This window comes from Rattus norvegicus, chromosome 1 (genome assembly GCF_021556685.1).
Source record: "Rattus norvegicus strain SHRSP/BbbUtx chromosome 1, alternate assembly SHRSP_T2T, whole genome shotgun sequence".
NCBI lineage: Eukaryota > Metazoa > Chordata > Mammalia > Rodentia > Muridae > Rattus > Rattus norvegicus.
This window is the reverse complement of record NC_141534.1, coordinates 145,173,596-145,191,806: the sequence shown is the minus strand read 5'-3', so window position 1 is coordinate 145,191,806 and position 18,211 is coordinate 145,173,596. Positions and strand designations below refer to the sequence as shown.

The window sequence follows — 18,211 nt, the reverse complement described above, 5'->3', positions numbered from 1 at the left end:
CAGGGTTATTGTTGTACACATGCATAACTCCTGTTATAGCGTTTCTTCCTTTATTTTTACTTACTGTGGTGCTGGGGATCCAGCCTATAGCTTTGTATGTGTTAGGCCAGCACTCTACATGGCCACACGCTCAGCTTACAGCCGTGCCTCTAGTGGTAAATAGCATGTATGTAATCAGTAAGTTGAGAACTGGCACCAGGATAACCTGCTAGTTCCTGTGACATTGCCCCCAGAAGGTCAGTATTTTGAGATAGCATGGACGAGATGGAGTACTTTAGAGAAAAGCTGAAGATTTTAGAAGTGCCCTCTTGTGCAAACAAGGACTGGCTTAGTAGCCAGAATCACTAGTAGTCTCTCTGGGAGGTCAGCTATGCTGGGAAGGGGCTGAGTGTAAAGGAGGGGGTCATGAAGGAACCCCAGCCTACTTGTTTTAAAATAACTGGGGAGGATGGGCCCATCACAGACTATGCTCTTAATTTTGCTGGAACTGGTCCTTGAGGATTTGTGTTTCAAGGTTCGCCCCTCAAAATCTAGCATGCCCAGGATTCCAGGCTGTGCCCATGTCTTCATTGGTTGCATTCTGATCCTACTGCTCTAGCTACAGAATTTCACAGGTCTCCGGAATCCTCTCCAAAGCTATTTTTATTTTTAGAGTGTGATTTTTGCAGAACAAAAAGGTAAGTCTGCATAGTGTTAGAAATGACTGCTGAATGGCACCTTGAACCATCCACTGGTTGCCAAATGTGACCAAAAATTGTCTTCTTTTGTGTCTGTCTTAGAGCTACAGTTGTGATGAAGTGAGGAAGCACCATGACCAAAAGCAAGCTAGGGAGAAGGAGATTGATTCAGCTTACACACTCACAGCAGTGTTCATCATCAGAGGAAGTCAGGAAAGGAACGCAAACGGCCAGAACCCAGAGGCAGCAGCCAGTGCAGAGGCCATGGAGGGATGCTGCTTACTGGCTTGTCCATCATGGCTTGCTCAGACTGCTTTCTTATAGAACTCAGGACAACCAGCCCAACGGTGGCAGCACCCACAATGGACTGAGTTCTTCCCCATCAATCACCGTTAAAACGCCTTACCAGCTTGTGGGGCCCACAGCTTTATCTTATGAAGACATTTTCTCAATTGAGGCTCCCTCCTCTCTGAGGACTTTAGCTTGTGTCAAGTTGACATAAAAACTATCCAGCACAGTGTCCTGGGGGAGAAGGGCAGGGCAAACTAAGTAATGATTCTATTTCAGGGGTCGAGTACCCATGAGAGAAGGAGAAAGTGCTGTGTGTGATGTTGAGGGCAAGTAGCAGGCATGTATGTGCCAATCAGGAAGGGGTGGGGCTGGGGCCTGTGTGTGTGCACCTGTGGGTAATCCTTAAAACAACCTCTGAGACCCTCAAAAGTCTTGAGAGGTATGCAGATTCTCCCAGTGATTCCTAATCTCCTGAGACAATTTCTTTTAGCTCTATGTGAAAATCCTGGCACGCTTGTAAACTTACCTTCTAGGTCACCTCCCTTTGGGCCACTTCTGACTTCTTATGTGCTGCTAAAATTAACTGTTTAAGACTAGCCAGCCTATGCTTCTGTCCAACTGTACCTCAGCATGCTGGTGAGTCAGCTCTCCCTGTGACACCAAGCTTAGAAAAACCAGCAGGTTGTTTGAATTTTTGGCATGTTTTGGCTGCTACTACCATAACCATAGTGAAGGAACTCCCAAGGATGGTGACAGGATGAAGTTCCTTACCCATGAGGTACATTTAAAAGATTTATTTATTCTATATAAGTACACTGTAGCTGTCTTCAGACACACCAGAAGAGGGCATCAGATCCCATTACAGATGGTTGTGAACCATCATGTGGTTGCTGGGAATTGAACTCAGGACCTCTGGAAGAGCAGTCGGTGCTATTAACCACTGAGCCATCCCTCCAGCCCCACAAAGTACATTTTCATCTAAACTATCTGACAAGTATCTTTATCCCTATTTTATCAATAAGGCAAAGACTTGAAGTGGTTACCTTGTTCAGGATTTCTTGCTAGGTGTTAGAGGCTGGTACTGAAGCCCATTTCTGCAAGCAGCAAGTTCTTAATCTGCCTTAACTATCTTGCCTGTAAAAACCAAGATGATGTTGCTTCTCACCCAGGTGATGTGATAATTTTTTGAAAGCTCTTTAGCACCATGCATAGCTTGACATCAACACTGTGGTGTGCGTGTGTGTGTGTGTGTGTGTGTGTGTGTGTGTGTGTGTGTGTGTCCCACTTTCTATGTAGGCTCCCAAATGCTCTTGGAATCACCTGTGTAGTCCGTATCTCTTAAAACCTCTCTCACCTTTCCTAGGGTGTGTATTGCGAAAGCCAAGCATTTCTGACCTGCTTGGAAAGGGACATGGGTAATTTGAACATTACTGGGTTCCACTCAAAACAGGAGTGTGGTGGATCAGCCCTATAAACTACCTCGACTGTTTGGATATATTAGCCTTGCCCGACCCTGGACCTGGGAATCCAGAGCTACCTTTAGACCCAGGCTTATGGGGGCACTAAAAGCAGATGAGACCTGGCGACCCATTCTATTATCTTATGAAGGGGAAACATACCAGCTGAAAGGTCAGGAACCCAATTATTAAGCATTCCCAGATAGCTGAGCTCCAGACACACAAGGTGAGATAAAACCCATTAGCCTGAAGTCTCAGGGCAGTCACAGCCCCCGCCCTTCCGGGAGGCTTGGATGATGGCCAGTTACTTTTACCTGCTGTGGGACGTTACTTCATAAAATTGGGTGAGGGAGGAAAATACCACTGTTTCCAATAGAGGCATCCATTGTAGGTGGGGGGTCATTCTGGATATGAGCCATGGCTACCTCAGCTAATGGGTCAGACTGGCTGCTCTCCAGGAGGGTAGGAGGGCATGAGCAATACAGAAGGAAACATAGATGCCTGTATGCACACTTAGCTATCCCACTCTGAAAAGCTATGAACAAGTACTTCTGAAGGCCGGCAGCATAGACGGGCTAGTGACTGGAAACTGAAAGTGGATGTCCTGCTTCAGTCTCTGAAGACTGGGCTGACTTCGGGGAGGGAGAGTGCCTTAGTTAGGGTTTCATTGCTGTGAAGAGACACCATGACCACAGCAACCCTTATAAGGAAACACTGAGTTGGGCCTGGCTAACAGTTCAGAGATTTAGTCCATTGTCATCAGGGCAGGAAGCATGGCAACATACAGGCAGACATAGTGCAGGAGAGCCAGCTAAGAGTTCTACATCCAGATTGGCAGACAGCAAGAAAAGACAGTGACCTGGATTGAGCATCTGAGACCTCAAAGCCTGTCTCCAGTGTCACAATTCTTACAAAAAAGTCATACCTACCCCAAGGCCACATCTCCTAATAGTGCTACTCCCCGAGCCTATGGAGGCCATTTTCGTTCAAACCACCACAGAGAGCCTTTAAGCTCTCCTTTCCCTCCAGTAAGGGGAAAACCACACTAACGTAGTCAGATGAGGGCTCCTTGGAATAGTGACCTTTCAATATAACCTCTGATAGAATGGGCACACTAGTAGTATGGGCTTGGGAAAACAGCCAGCTGATGAAGCCTGGAGTAGATGAATGGGAAACATCCTCGATTGAGAAGCCAGGTAGAGGCTTCGCAGATTCTTCACTGGTGGTTGGAGACATGCATGTAAGTACTATAGGTGATACAAGTTTGAGGTGTGCACTTAGGCTGTCCCTGGAGACCTTCACCATACAAGGCCTCTGAAGCAGCTTCTTGCTGAGCACAGTCCTTGATGCCCTGACTGCTGGGCAAGGGGCAATTGGAAGCTGACATATTATCAGTCAGGACAGATTCTGGGTTCTTGTGGCCATCTCTGGAGGTGTCACAGATGGATGTTGTATCCTCCAGAAGGGGAAGGGACCCAGGCTCTTATGTCCTGGGGCTTCTTTGTGTAGCTCTGGCCAGTTCTGTTTGTCTACATCACCTGGCTCATTCACGTCAGCCCCGCACGGCAAGTTTTATTCTTGCCATTTGTCTATCAGGACATGCATTTAGGGAGGCAGGGACTTTGTAACAGTCTCCCAGCTAACGTATTGGAGCCAGCCTTTGAACCCAGAGCTGTATGATCTGAAGCTACCCCATCTCCTGCTGCTTGGACACTTGCCTTGCTAAATCGGAATTCTTGAAGCAGTGACCCAGGAGCAATCAACTTCAGCTTGGTGGACCAGAACCCCTGGATAGGTTGAGAGCCTGAGGATTTGGAGTAGAGAACTGTGAGGCTTAAGGAGCTGAGATTCTTAGACATGCAGAAGAGAATGATGAAAGCCATGGTCTTTGTGGTGTGCATGGCACAGGAGGTTGGCTCTCCCTCTGAATGAGTGTAAGGCACAGTGGTGGGAATTTGGAGAAGGAGCGCGTGGGAATTCTTTCACGCGTGAGGGTGAATTCTTGAAACATTTCAGTGATCCTTTAATAAGCAAAGGAGAGGAGAAGGTTTTCACTGCCAAATGCTGGGAATAAAATGGTGATTAAAATCCTGGCTAACATCCCCGTGAGGGGCCAGGAAACAGACCCATCAACAAGCCAAAGAGACTATGTGCCTGGCTCTCTCCCCTGTCTGGCTTAGGGAAGGCCTCCTAGTCAGGGCTGAGTGGAGATCATAAGAGCCCAAGAATGAGGAGGAGGAGGAGGAGGAGGAGGAGGAGGAGGGGGAGGAGGAGGAGGAGGAGGAGGGGGGGGGAGCCAGGAGAGGACAGATAGGAAATTGACACGAAGCCATCTGCAGAGACTGCGACAGAGTTCTGTGGGGTGTGAGAGCAGAAGATGGGCAATCCATCTTTGTGTCTTTGCTTCTTAACTGTCCCAAACAGCTTAAAGCCAGTTATCTGAAGGCAAAGTCATATATTTCTTGATCTCATTCAGAGCCGCATCTTCAGTGTTGATTGGAATCTAAGCAACAATGCTCATCTTGTCAAAGTGAACTGTGGAAGTGGATCTTAGGTGTCACCTAAGTCCAACATGGCCAGAGTGTGTCCTCAGATAATGGGACTAATCATGCTTTATCTGACGGAGTCTGCGATGGCTATTCCCAGTTGTCAACTTGACTATATCTAGAATGATCTACAATCCATAAACAGAAGGCACCCCTGTGATCCAGATACTGAGGCTGGAAGGCACAGGCTTTGATCTGGATCTTGATTTGGGATGACATAAGCTTTTGATCTATACTTTAAGGCATAGTGCCCATGAAAGATTAGCCCCAGGCAAGGTGATACTCACCTTTAATCTCAGGAGACTTAAGCAAGAAGATCTTTGAGTTCTAGGACACCCTGGGACAGAACAAGTTCCAAGTAAAGAACACTTTAGGTCTGGGCCTGGTGGTATACATCTTTAATCTGGGCCACACCTTCTGCTGGAGGCCTACATAAGGACAATGGAAGAAGGAAGGCTTCCTTCTCTGCCTGCTTGCACTTGCCTGCCAGAGCATCTGTTGGAGCCTACTTCTTCAGGATCCCAGATTATACGGAAGACCAGCTGAAATACCCTGCCTTATGTGATTGAGGGATTACTAGATTCTTGGGCTGCCCACCCACAGGTGCCATTTGTTGAGTTAGTTGGACTGCAGACTGTAAGTCATTCCAATAAATTCCCTTAATCTGTAGGGACATTCCATAGGTTCTTTGACTTTAGAGAAACCTGACTAATACAGAGCCCAAGTTTAGCAACTGCTTTCTCTTTGGGGTCTGTCATGCATAAAATACTATGATTCCTGCATCAGTTAGAGCCAACTGACTACAGATGTGACCCCAGACCTAGAAACAATGGAATTCCAGCTCCCTCTGCCCTTGCAGGAACAGTGTCACACGTAACCCAGGCTGGCCTTGAATTCACTATGTATCCAGGAGTGGCCTTGAACTCCTCATCGTCCTGCCTCTGCTGCTGGAATTACACTTGGCTACACTGGGATGTTTGTGAGAGTATCAAGAACAATCAGAGCCACTCCACATATCGTGATGGTCTTGTCTCCCCTGCCCCAGGCTCACTTCAAAGCAGAGGCAGAAGCCCTTGAAAAAGCAGAGGTACTTAGAGGTCTCACCTTCAAAGATCACAATCTAATGGTTTGAATCCATGAAAATCAACTGTGTATATGCTGTGGCAGCAGATCCTGTAGTGTATCTCAGTTTCTAGTGTTTGTATAGCTCCCACGGCACACTCCTTCAACTAATTATTGTGCAGTAAATTTTGTGGATTTTCTTTTTGCTTGTTTTAGTGCTGCATTTGAACCCAGGGCCCCACACATGGGAGACAAGTGCTTTACCACTGAGCTACACCCTGCCTGAAGCTAATGTCTTTATCCACATACTCCAAAAGAATCTTGGCCTCAAAGGTGACAGCATAGCCCATCCCACTCTTTGGGGGACATTCTTCAGCTGATAGTGGGGCTGATATAAATGCCCAAGCTGGTTCATTTTGGCCTTGGCTGATACGATTGAGATTCTTGGTGTAACTGGAGGTCGTTTGGTATCTAGGTGGACTCTGAAAGGAGGTCTAAAAGGTGTCCAGGCCACGAATGCAGCTAGGAGGAGTCTGGCTTCTCCAGGTGGCAACTTGAAGATGACACTCACTTCGATGGAAAAGTAAGTTGCAGATATAACTTTTGGATTTTGCAGCCATACCTCTTGTACAAGCTTTTCGGTCCTCTTTAGACATCTTGTGTGCATAAGTGTGGCAAAACCAGCTTAGCATGCATGTCTGTCAAAGATGACCCATGACCACATTTCTCTACCACATGCCACACAGAGAACACTTCTGTACACGTCTGCTGTCCTGTCTCACTCTTCTCTAAAATGCGCTCTCTCTCTCTCTCTCTCTCTCTCTCTCTCTCTCTCTCTCTCTCTCTCTCCCTGGAACATCACGTCATATGCCTTTGATCATTCGCATCACATTCAGCTCCTTGGACATTCACAGCACACACAAACATGCACACCGAAAAGCTATCAATATTCTGGCCACGCATACACATACCTTTGAATGTTCACCCCCATCACACCCAAAACCCTCCGATGCTTCTCCTACCACACAAGATGCAAACCTCTGAGATCGACCCAATACACCTGTACCTCTGATACATCTGTGCCTGCCACACTCACGTGCTCACATGCATACATCGCTTTCTCCGTGCCTCGAGACTGATTTGATAATTCACGTGCACATTCTTGAGCATTCCTCACACAAACCCTCATGAATATTCACCTCACGAGTCTCAGGTCCTTTGCCCCGTGTGTGTGTGTGTGTGTGTGTGTGTGTGTGTGTGTGTGTGTGTGTAAACCCCGTAACCTCTCAAGCTTTCTTGCCGGCTGGCTTCTAACTGGATTTGTCCAGTGAGAGGTCCTGGCAGGAGGTTAAAGGGAAGAGAAGCTAAGGCTAAGGATTCCTTCCCACTGTGTGCCTAAGTCGCCTGCTTAGCATCTCTGTGGTCCACAGCCTGTAGCCCTCTTTGATTCACCTTCCTGCAGCCTGACGGGTTGCACTGCTTTCTTTCTTCCTCTGTTCCCAGCCCTAGGGGTTGTTGTTTTACTCTTGCTACTCCCCAAACTGCCTCTCCATACCCAGTTTCATTTCCAGATCTCTCAGCACCATTGTAACTCATTCTCCATGTTGGAAACTCTCTTTTGCATGGTGTAACGTGAGCTACCTTTTCCTAACTTCGTCCTGACTGGTGTTGAGCCAATGCCATGATGATAATGGAAGTCACGGTGACACTTATACACACGTGTAATGTATTTGGATCATATTACTACCTTCTCATCCTTCTCTTCTTCCATGGTCATCTCTCTTCAATTTTGGGGGGCATTATTTTTTCTCCACAGTCTACATATGAGAGAGCCCATGTGACAGTGTTTTTATGAGTCCAGTTTATTGCCCTTAGCATCCATTTTCCCCATAAGTGACATGACTTTGTTCTTTGTGGCTGACAGCACTCCACTGTGAACACATACTGTGTTCTCTATGTTCATATGTGAATGGGCACCTAAGCTGATTCCACATTTTGGCTTTAGTGAATAGTTGGTCATCAACACAAGCACGAAGGAGGCTCTGACATGTGCTGATTTTGATTCCTTTTCAGATATACTCAGGCGCAACACTCACAGGAGAACATTCTCCTGCCTACTCCACAGTCTTTCCTCCTACTGTGGTCGGATCTTTGTTGAACTGAATCCTAGTTCATACTCTTCAGGTATTTCCCGAGTGAAGGAGTCCAGTGACACCTCCTCCCTGCTGCCCCAGACTCTGTCTTCTTGGATAGCATCCATTTGATGGACAGTGTCCTTGTAGAAACTTAAAGGGGCATTTTATAGGACCAGATTTTTGCATCATTTGGCTAGATATGATTTCAGAAGCCAAGTGGATCATCACTCCCTGGGTCCTCAGGAAAGAATGGGGGCCATATTTCTCCCCCTAAAGATTTATAGTGTGGCAACTGGTCATTGAATCTAAATTCATAGTTCTTGGACACATCCTTGGACAAACCACTTTGATATTGTCTTTCTTGTTCTCAAAATTACGAGATATTGTTGCCAGTCATTTATGACTGTTTTCAAAATGCCAGGGGAACGGTTTAATCTTGAGCAAGTTTTATGCCAGCATGTGGGCCTTGTTCTCTGCATTGGCAGCGTAAGTCAAATTGGAGTCATATCCTGGTTGGGGCAGCTGCTGGTTCATGTGCCTCAGGGATTGGGTGGGTCTGTGCAGTACACATCGTATCCACAGGGAGGCGCCACACACAAACGTATATACCTTCTAGCTACTCTAGGCCAAGAGCTGAGCTGTGGGTCAGAAAGCCCACTGGCTTTTCCGCTTTCTAGCACGTTATTACCACCAGGCGGACATCTGCCCTTGACAAACTGAGTCAAGGCAGGGCTGGCCACTGCAAACACGCAACTATACTGCAAGGAAGAAGTCGCCAACCAAATCGTTAATACATTAGCTTAATGCATCAGAAGGAGCTGACAGGATTAAGCAGAGATCACTAAAAGGGCAAGGCAACTCAGGAGAGGTTGAAAGAACTGGAGAAGAGGGCAAGGACACCAGCATGCTAGCAGGTTGCCCTGCACTTGATTCGATTTCACAGAGTCATGGGTTGGTGGGTTCATCCTGTGTTCTAAGTTTCTCTGTCGCCCGTAAGATGCCAGAGGAAAGTTGGATTGAAGAAGCATCTCCAGTTGACAGATAAGAGAAGAGCTGGAAAGAAGTGGTTTGTTATGGGCAGAGCTGGATCTTAAGTCCAGTCCTCCTGTGCCAGGATGCCTGGTTCAAGCAGGACATCCAGGCTCCTGGAAGCAGCTAGTTTTACCCGAGCCTGGAGTGGGTTCGGGGGATTCTATTCATCACAGCTTCTGGCCTATGGCAGGGAGACAGTGCTGACCTTGGCTTCACATGCAGCAGAGAGTAAAGCTCATTGAGTCACCTGCTTCTACCCCCTTGCCATATTTTGGAGCAACAAGGTCTGGAGTTGGTCACTTGACAAGGATGGAGCCAAAAGCAAGAGAGTAGGAAATCTTGGTTCTCATCCTGGGCTTTGCTCGCACGTGCTGTGGGCTCTGCTTGGTTCTAGTGTGGGGTTCTCAGCATCTACTGGGAGCCTATGGGTCTCTGCAATTGCCCTCAAATGCCAACCTCCTAGGTGCCAGCCTTGCCCCACCGCCAGCATCTCCTCCCCTGCTGGCCAAGCTCCTTGGCCTTTGTAAGACCTGCTGGGCAGAGCGGAGGATTACCCAGCATGCCAGGGTTGTGGAGGCCAGAGAATCATGCTCTTGGCTGTGCACAGCTTTCCCTGGGATTACAAGATAATGCATTTGAAGAAACATTAATGCATCCAAGTTTATGGATTATATGGGAACGAAATCGTAGTAATCTCCTCAGCCATCTGGGCCTTGATACCACTTAGCCAGGACCTCCCAGAAGCCCCCCAGGCCATCACACAGGGCTGGGGACAGGGATGGCCATGTTCCTTATTCCTCAGGCTAGGCCAGCATTTTCTAAAGGGCCTGGAAGGGCCCTCACAGTTTGTACCTTCAGTGTCAGAGAGGTGGGCAGGGCAGCGATAGCGGAGCAGAGATGCAGAAAACCATTCATTACCAATAATGCTGCATATGGGCCGCCAACCTGCGTTTGTAGTGAAAACCCGACTTTGCAGTTTAGAAAGCATCATTAGGCACATTTCTAGGGCTGGAGGCGGGGAGGGGGACTTTTCTCCATCTTCCATCTTCCTAGAGAACTCTGAGCGATGGAAGCCCAGCCCTTCTCTACCTCCAAACCAGGGGACGCAGGTTCTCTGCAGCCAGGACATTGGATTGTGTACTCACGGCAGAGGGCAATCTCCTGAAGCCTTTAAAAGGGGAGGAAGCGGAACAGGGCGACGTGCAGGGGCAGAGCACATGGAGTTTTGACTCTAGCCCACCAAGTACGGATTCGCTGTCTCTGTATGACCCCTAGCGGGTCATCCATACCTTCCGGGGTTCTTCCATGGAATAAGTGTGCCTATTTAAGGTAAAGATTATATTTGTCTGTTTGTACACGTGCAGCAGTGTATGGGAGGAGATGAGTGGACAACGTCTACTACGTGGGTTCCTGGGACCGAACAGATGTTTTTCAAGCTTGGAAAGTAAGGACCTTTACATGCTCAGCCATCTTGCTGGCCCAGCCGTGCTTTCCATATCATTCATTCATTCATTCATTCATTCATTCATTCAGTAGTGCTGGGGGTTGAACCCACAGACTCACAGTGCTATGGAAACACTTTAGCACCGAACCACATCTTTAGCCCTTAAGTGCGTGTATTTAAAGAAGAATCTTCTAACTATTGCCAGGGCCCTACTCATTCTGTATGTGAGTGAGGTTGTAGCGGGTAGCTCGCACCAACGGTATTCTGGTGTGCAAGCATTGGGAGGTGGTGGGTGGGTGGGTGGTAGGTGTCATTGGTATGGTACCTCATGCTGATTTCCTTGGTGCAAACGCTCCCACTGGGGTTAGCTTTGATGTCCCACTAACTGCAGAGCTGAGAAGAAGTACATGCTATTAGCTTTAAAGAGTTGGTTCCACTAAAGCTCAAGGCTGCTACCCACAAGTGGGAGGAGGCTCCTTAACAAGTATTACACGGTTCAGATACAGCTCAGAGGTAGAGTGCTTGCCTTGCATGCACAAGGCCCTGGGTTTGATGCCAGCAGTGAAAATACAACGACAGGTGTTCATACCGGTTGGTAAATGGTCCCTATCTCAAGAGCCCCTCCCTTACCCCAGGAGCCTTGGCCCTCCTCCAGTGAGCATCTTAACCTCTCAGTAATCCATCCACTACAACGATGAACCCCTGTGTCAGTGACCTAGCCAGTGTTTCTTCTGGTTGGTCACGGCTTTTGAACCAGTAGATAAATGATTTGGGTACCACAGGCCTTGTGGCCCCCAAGATGTCATGCCAGTTTATATAGTGGCCCTGACTTATGGGGATAATGCGTGATTACTGCCAGCTCCTTTGTGAGGCCTCCTCCCCTTGCAGCTTCAGAGAATGGCTCTAAGGCAAGGAGCAAGCCTGGTATCTGGAATCTGGACTGGTGTAATAGAGGGTGTCTATCTCTATTAGGGTAGAGCCTGTACACGGTTTGCTTAAATGATTAAAAATGCAATCAATATGACCAGCTTCACTGGCTTGGAATATCATATTTCTTTTATTTCTCCAATTAGCTGCTCGAGCAGTCTTGATTACTCAGAAGTTTATTTAGGAGCGCTCTTTTGAGGCTTCTTGTCCCATCGAGTCGTTGGCTCTGTATGAAGGAAGCAGTCCTATTTTCAAACGCCAGGCAGAAACACAATTCAAGCCGGATCAGTTGGCTAGCTGGCAGGCTGGGTTGGAGGCTGCTGTTGTGCTTTGCTCGGGACTCACAGCCTGAGAGGATGTGCCAAAGTAGTTGGAGTCAGGCAATGTGGAGCAAGGCAGGCAGTAGAAATGGGCGGGATGGGTTGGGGTGTCGACATTGTGGCAAGGTCTGTGGTGAAGTGACACATGTGTTTCAAGAGCCAGCTGTGGCCACGGAGGAGCGTGGGCCCAATGTTATCGGTCTGTCTTGTATTTTCAAATGAAAACCACGTATGTGGGGATTTATTTTTGAGGCATAGCTGGCATCCAATAAAACACAAACTTAATGAGTTTTCACATATGTACACATCCTGTGTATATAAGCTTCATCCATAGAAAGATCCAGTCAGTTTCCACCCTCAGAAATGCCCTGCTTGCTTGTCACTGGGTTCTTCTGCCAATACACAGGTTAACTGTTTGACTTGAATAGACAGAGGTGAACTTCCTTGGCCCTTAGAGCTCCTGTGATGACTGCACAGGCTATGTTCTCTCACAGCTGCCCTTTCTTAAACCCTTTCTAGATTTATGTACATTTTGTTTTAAGACAAGGGTCTTCCTGTATAACCCAGGTTGGCTTCGAACTCTCAATTTTCCTGCTTTCCACGCCCAGCTCCACTATCGGGATTTATTCATGTTACATGCACCACCGGGTCATTCCTCTCTGCGGCTGTGTATGTCTCAAATTTGTCTGTGCATGCTCTTGCTGAGGAACACACGTTTGGGCTTGTTTCCCCCTGTGAACTGTTGTGAACAAAACTACCATGAACTTTCAAGACCCTCTTTTTTGCACACACATGCATTCAGTTTATCTCAAATGCATGAGATTGGTGCTTGTAACCAATTCTATTCCTTATAGATTACATCAATTTACACTGACACAATGTATGTGAGTCCTGGTGGCTCCCTTCTTCGTTGGCACTCTTGGCCATCTGTTGGCATCGTAGTGGCTATGAAGTGATACCTCAGTGTAAATTTGTGTTTCCCCCACTGAATGATGACTTTGGTCACCTTGACATGGATTTATTGGCCAGTTAGTATCTTCTTTTGGAAAGTTTCTTTTCTGGAGCTGAGGAATTCTTTAGTGGTAGATTTCTTGCCTAGTAGGTGAGAGATAGATCCATAGCATTGCAAGAAAGGAAAAAAAGGAAGAAAGAAAAAAGAAACAAATTCTTTCCATTTCAACTTCTTGCCTTTTTTTTAAAAAAAAACTTGAGGTAATTTATCATTGTTGTTATGGTTGTTGTTGTGTTACATTTATTTATTTTGTGTGCACAGGCACATGTGGAGGACAGCCCTTGGGAGTTGGTCCTCACCTTCTCCTCTGTGGATCTGGGGGATCTAATTCAGATCTTCAGGCTCGGTGCCATGTCTCTTTACCTGATGAGCCATCTTGCTGGCCCTTATTGATTTGTATTACATGGATGTTGCTTATATGAATTCTTCGGGCTTTATTTTGTTAGCAATTTCTATTTTAATCCATGGTGGTCAGAGAATTTGCTGTATGGTTTTAGTATTTGAGATTTACCAGTTTTTGTTTTATGTCCCAATTATATGGGCTACTTTGGTGACTCTTCTTGTAATTTTGGGTGGGTTTATTTTTGGTACTGGAGGTACTCGGGTTCTGCAACATACTAGATTAAAAACTCCACCGAGCTACACCCCAGCCTCCTTTTATTTATATTCCACAAATAATTTAATCCAGAGATGACAAATATTGTTTTCTCTGGATGAATCTCAATTAGATCTAAGTAGATGTGTCTACAGTTGATGGCGTCGACACAGGGTTTGGGTGTTTGTCTATTTCATGACTCTTTGGTTACTTGTTTCATCCATTACTGAAAAAATATATCAATCTAGCCATGTTTGTAGATTTGTTTGTGTCTATTTTTAGCTTGTATTATATTACTTGTATCATCTGAAGCTCTGTCTTAGATGCACAGGTACTCATGACGGTGAAGGCTTTCTGATGAATTGATTCTTTCATCATTACATTGGGCCCCATTTGTTTCTAGTAAAAGGACTGCTCGCTTGACACAGACACCATTACTGGTTTTACGGATCATCTTTTCTTGTCTGTTTACTTTTAAGCTGCATCCTTCCATTTAAAGTATGTTTCCTGAAAAATAGCAAGGTTTGAGCTTGTTTCTTTTCCTAAATAATGACACTTTTCTACCTTTCTTCCTCCTCCCCGTTCTAGTCCTCTCTACCCTCATCTTCTTCCTCTTATTTCTGTGCATTCACATCTATTTGTTTTACTAACATGGCGTTGAGCTTACCAATCCTTTCTTCTAGTCTGTTCAGTCTGTTACAAAATTGTTTATTCATTTCAGAGAAATTTTCCCCCCTGTATGTCTAAGCTTTCTACTGGATTATTCTGTAACGTTTCTGACTCTCAAATGCAACTCACTGTTTACCTTCTACTTTTATGATTTTTCTCTAACTTCCTAAAATACTTGCAATTGTTATTTCAAAGTCCTTGTCTGATAACTCCATTATCCAGGCCACCTGTAGGGCTGCTTCTGTTGACTCTCTCTCTCGACATCATCACTCTTCTTTACATTTATGAGAATTTTAAATCACAGATATATAAAATGGAAGCAGGAGGAATTAAAGCAGGCAATGTTTGCCCTTCCAAAGGGGATGTTCTTTATTCTTGCAACAGAAAACAAAAATATGGATGCCATTGGTTTCAACTGTCTTGAGTAGGGTCCAACTTCTCCATTGGAAACTAGAAGATTACATGATCTCTGTCTGATTTTCTTTCCTGGCTCCGTCTTTTTATTATGTGAAAGAGCTCCTGCTCTGCTTTTCAGCCCAAGTCCGTATAACACTGTATACCCAGTGAAAATCTAGTGGGGGAGAACGGTCAGTCACGACTGTTACCTCTTCGTTAAAAGCCAATATGGCATTCCAGGTTATCTTGGTTCTCCTTTATTTAAAATAACTCCAATCCCCATTCCCACCCTCCACACACTGCAGGCTTCCCTCTTTGCATCCCCACAGATCATAGGGAAGAGTGAAATCAGTTTCTAGTTCCTACTGACTTATGAAAGACTGTCACCATCTTTAGAACTTGACTCATTGAGATTTATCTTAGTCCTCAACTCTCTCTCTCTCTCTCTCTCTCTCTCTCTCTCTCTCTCTCTCTCTCTCTGTCTCTCTCTGTCTCTCTCTTAGTTTAGCTGATGTTTTCTCATTGTTATGATGGGAAAGAGTGCCTAGATTTCATCTTTCATGGATTTGTCCAATTTACCCATAAGCCCAGATATTGTTCCTTTAGTGTGAAATCATTACAATTTTTTAAGGTAGCACAAAATTTCAACTAATAAAAAATACAGAACTAAGGAAATGATTCTATGGGCTGAGATAGCCCACGAGCTTTTATTTTATAGCCCCTGGTCTGTTTTCCTGAAGAAACAGTGTAAAGGTTTTCATTAAGATCTGCTGGTACTTAGGAAATGGTGACCTTGGGTTCTTCATGTCCTTTCTAAGTGTTACATTAGGCAAAAAATGCTAAGAACGTACTTGATAAAGACATATATACTCACAGACAACACATCTCCAGCCACTGAAGTCCCTGGAGTGCATCAAAGCTTACTTTAAGTCCACACATAATGGTGTTTTCTAGAAGAGGAAGAATTCAGGTGACAGAGACATGTATAGTGTGTGTGTGTGTGTGTGTGTGTGTGTGTGTGTGTGTGTGCATGTCCACATACGCACACATTTAGGGAAGCTAATTAGCCAAGACTCTCAAGTGCACTGCACTGTATAACTCACACACCCTGCACTCCATACCAAGATGCCTTTTCTCCAAACTCAGTTTGTGCCCATGGTGTGGATCAGGAGAACAGAGGACCTAAAGGGTAGGGGCTGATGGGAAATGAAGCTATTCCCAGTGAAGGCCACTTCATCCCAACAGACCTTGCCTTCTGTGATGGCAATCGTTTCCCCATCTGTTTCATTAGGAGCAGTTAATCTCAGACTTCTCTAATGAAACTTTTAATGAGTCCAGTGATAAAACTCTGCACAGAATATATCATTCTCCAGGAGTTAGTTGAAGTTCTGTCAAATGCTTCTCCCTGGGGTTTGCAACTGATCAGTGGGAAGGGAAAAAAAAAACCCAGAAATCTGTGCTTTTGAGAATTGGGGGCAACATGGTGGGTAGGGAGTTATGAATGAGTTCATGGGAATGTTGGACTTGTGTTTGCTCCCTTGGGCCCACCATGGTAATGAGAGGTTGCTAATGACTGATGTCTCGAATAGCCCTTCATTTTCATCTGGGAACACTTTCCTTCCTCCCATTCTCAGTCTTCTCTTCTCTACTTCAAGTCTCTGTTTCTTTTCAGCATGTTGGTTTCAGTTCAGCATCAGAGCTCACGTGATTGCCCCTCTGAAGCTGGATAAGCCCATCCTCAGTGGCTTCTCAGAGTTCTTACATTTGATTCACCATTTCTACCTTTCTTGAAAATTTAAAATCCTCAATTAATTAAATGCACTCAAACACACACAATTTTTGGGTAAGTAGATAAATGCTAAAAACAATATAATTCTCACGGATGTCTTTATGCCGTGTGTTAAGGGAAGAAGTGACATGCTTAATGAGGCACTTTGCAGAAATCCAAAGGTTAATTCAGAAGATTAAATAAATACTCGGAAGTGCACACAATTCTTATAAACAGTTTTATATATGGTTCAAAATAGGTGACACATATTTAATAGCAATGCTGTAAAATTCTAAATCTAATTTGGAATTATTAAATAAACAAATGCTCCAAAGCATATCAATTCTCTAGGGGGCAGTAACCAAGTGGACAGGAACGTTTTTCAGTGGCTGATGCTATTCTAAAAACACAGGCTCAGGGGAATCTTGTGGGGTGGGGGTGGGGGTAGCAGAACCTTGGGTTTTATATTGTGTGTATAAATACGAGGTACAGAACTCTGGTAGATACATCATGCCCTTCGGCATCATACAGCACCTAGTTTAACTTTCATTCCTACTCCCAGGGTTCTGTGATATGACATAGAACCACGGCCGTGCCTCTCTCTGTAGGAACGGAGCCACCGATGGCTAGCTTAGGGAATGGGAAATGGCTTATTGTGACTGAGTCAGTCAGGGCTGGGGCAGTAGGTACCCACCCACATTCCAGTGCTGATGCCTTCCTTCATACAGAGGAAAGAACCCATACTTAGGTCGAGGAGTCCTGAACTTCAGACGGTGTGCCAACGCTCACCAATGGGCTGTGTCGATTACCTGCAGCAATCCTCAGCCTTCACTCACACAGAATGAGGCTTGTGGCATTTTCTCCAGGGCTTTTTGAAATCTATACTGGAGAAGAGTTCTCAGTAAATGGTGCGAAGTGCTGCGTGCAGCGTTAATTTGGATGTGCTCCACCGAGAATTTTGAACACATTCCCAAAAAAGCAAGCACTAGGTACTTACCACTAGGTAGGCCCTGTATCAGGCACTCTGTGGTGGTGGGTAGAACAGTGGATGAGAATTAGCCCTTGGTAGAAGGATGCAGTGTGTTAACCCACAGCTTTGATTGAAGTGGTTCCTAGGCTTTACGTCTACGTTGGAAATGTACTTTTACAAAAGTCCCAACCTCGTGTGACTTGGCACCGTGAACATGTCGTCTTCACTTTCCAAGCATCTGCTCTCCAGTTTCTGGAAGTAACTAACACTTGTCCACCCAGGATAGAGTGAAATGTGGCGGTTCACTTCCAAGGCGACCCAGGTGCATTCCCGACATGCCTCGGGCTATTTTCCTCCCGACATGCCTCAGGCTACTTTCCTGGGGCTTATTATTTCCCTTCGGGAAATAGGACTTACTCTCATTTTCTGTTAAGGTGTTTCTCGGAGGCTAAGTGAAATTTTAGAGACCTAGGGTCTGGCTGCTGTGGCTGTGTGAATGAAGTTGCATCTGTGGCTCCCCCACCCCATGCACAACTTGATCATTCAGCTAGGACTTGGAGTCCCTGGAACAGACCCCTGTTTCTGTTGATTAGACCAGGAGTGGCCTGGATTAGAGCGGGATTAGCCCTGACCTGCTCAGTTCCTCCTTCAAATCAACTCGCACATGAAGATGAGCTGGTGAGTTGTAAGGTTGAGGAGGGAAGCACCCAAGAGTCTGAGCCAGCCGGCCTAACCCCAGGAAGACTGTGGAAGGCCTGAATGATGGATGGATGAGCTGGAACCACAGAATTTGGATGGGGTCTTGGGAACAAAGGTATCACTCAGAAATGGGAGCTAAGGAGGGAAAACCTGGAGCATCCTTCCAGATCCCGTGACGGTGGTAGGAAGGAAGGAAGTTTTCCTTCCTGTT

The 18,211-nt window shown here is 45.9% G+C and overlaps 1 long non-coding RNA gene across 1 annotated transcript; it reads right to left on the bottom strand.

The window, feature by feature from the left end:
- Positions 1 to 11,678: 11,678 nt before the first annotated feature.
- On the bottom strand, positions 11,679 to 17,638 carry LOC103691168 (uncharacterized). The gene is made up of 3 exons (XR_015647171.1): positions 17,329 to 17,638; positions 15,438 to 15,513; positions 11,679 to 14,005 (listed from the first exon to the last, which is right to left on the bottom strand). It is a non-coding gene; the product is annotated as an uncharacterized LOC103691168 (long non-coding RNA).
- Positions 17,639 to 18,211: the final 573 nt, after the last annotated feature.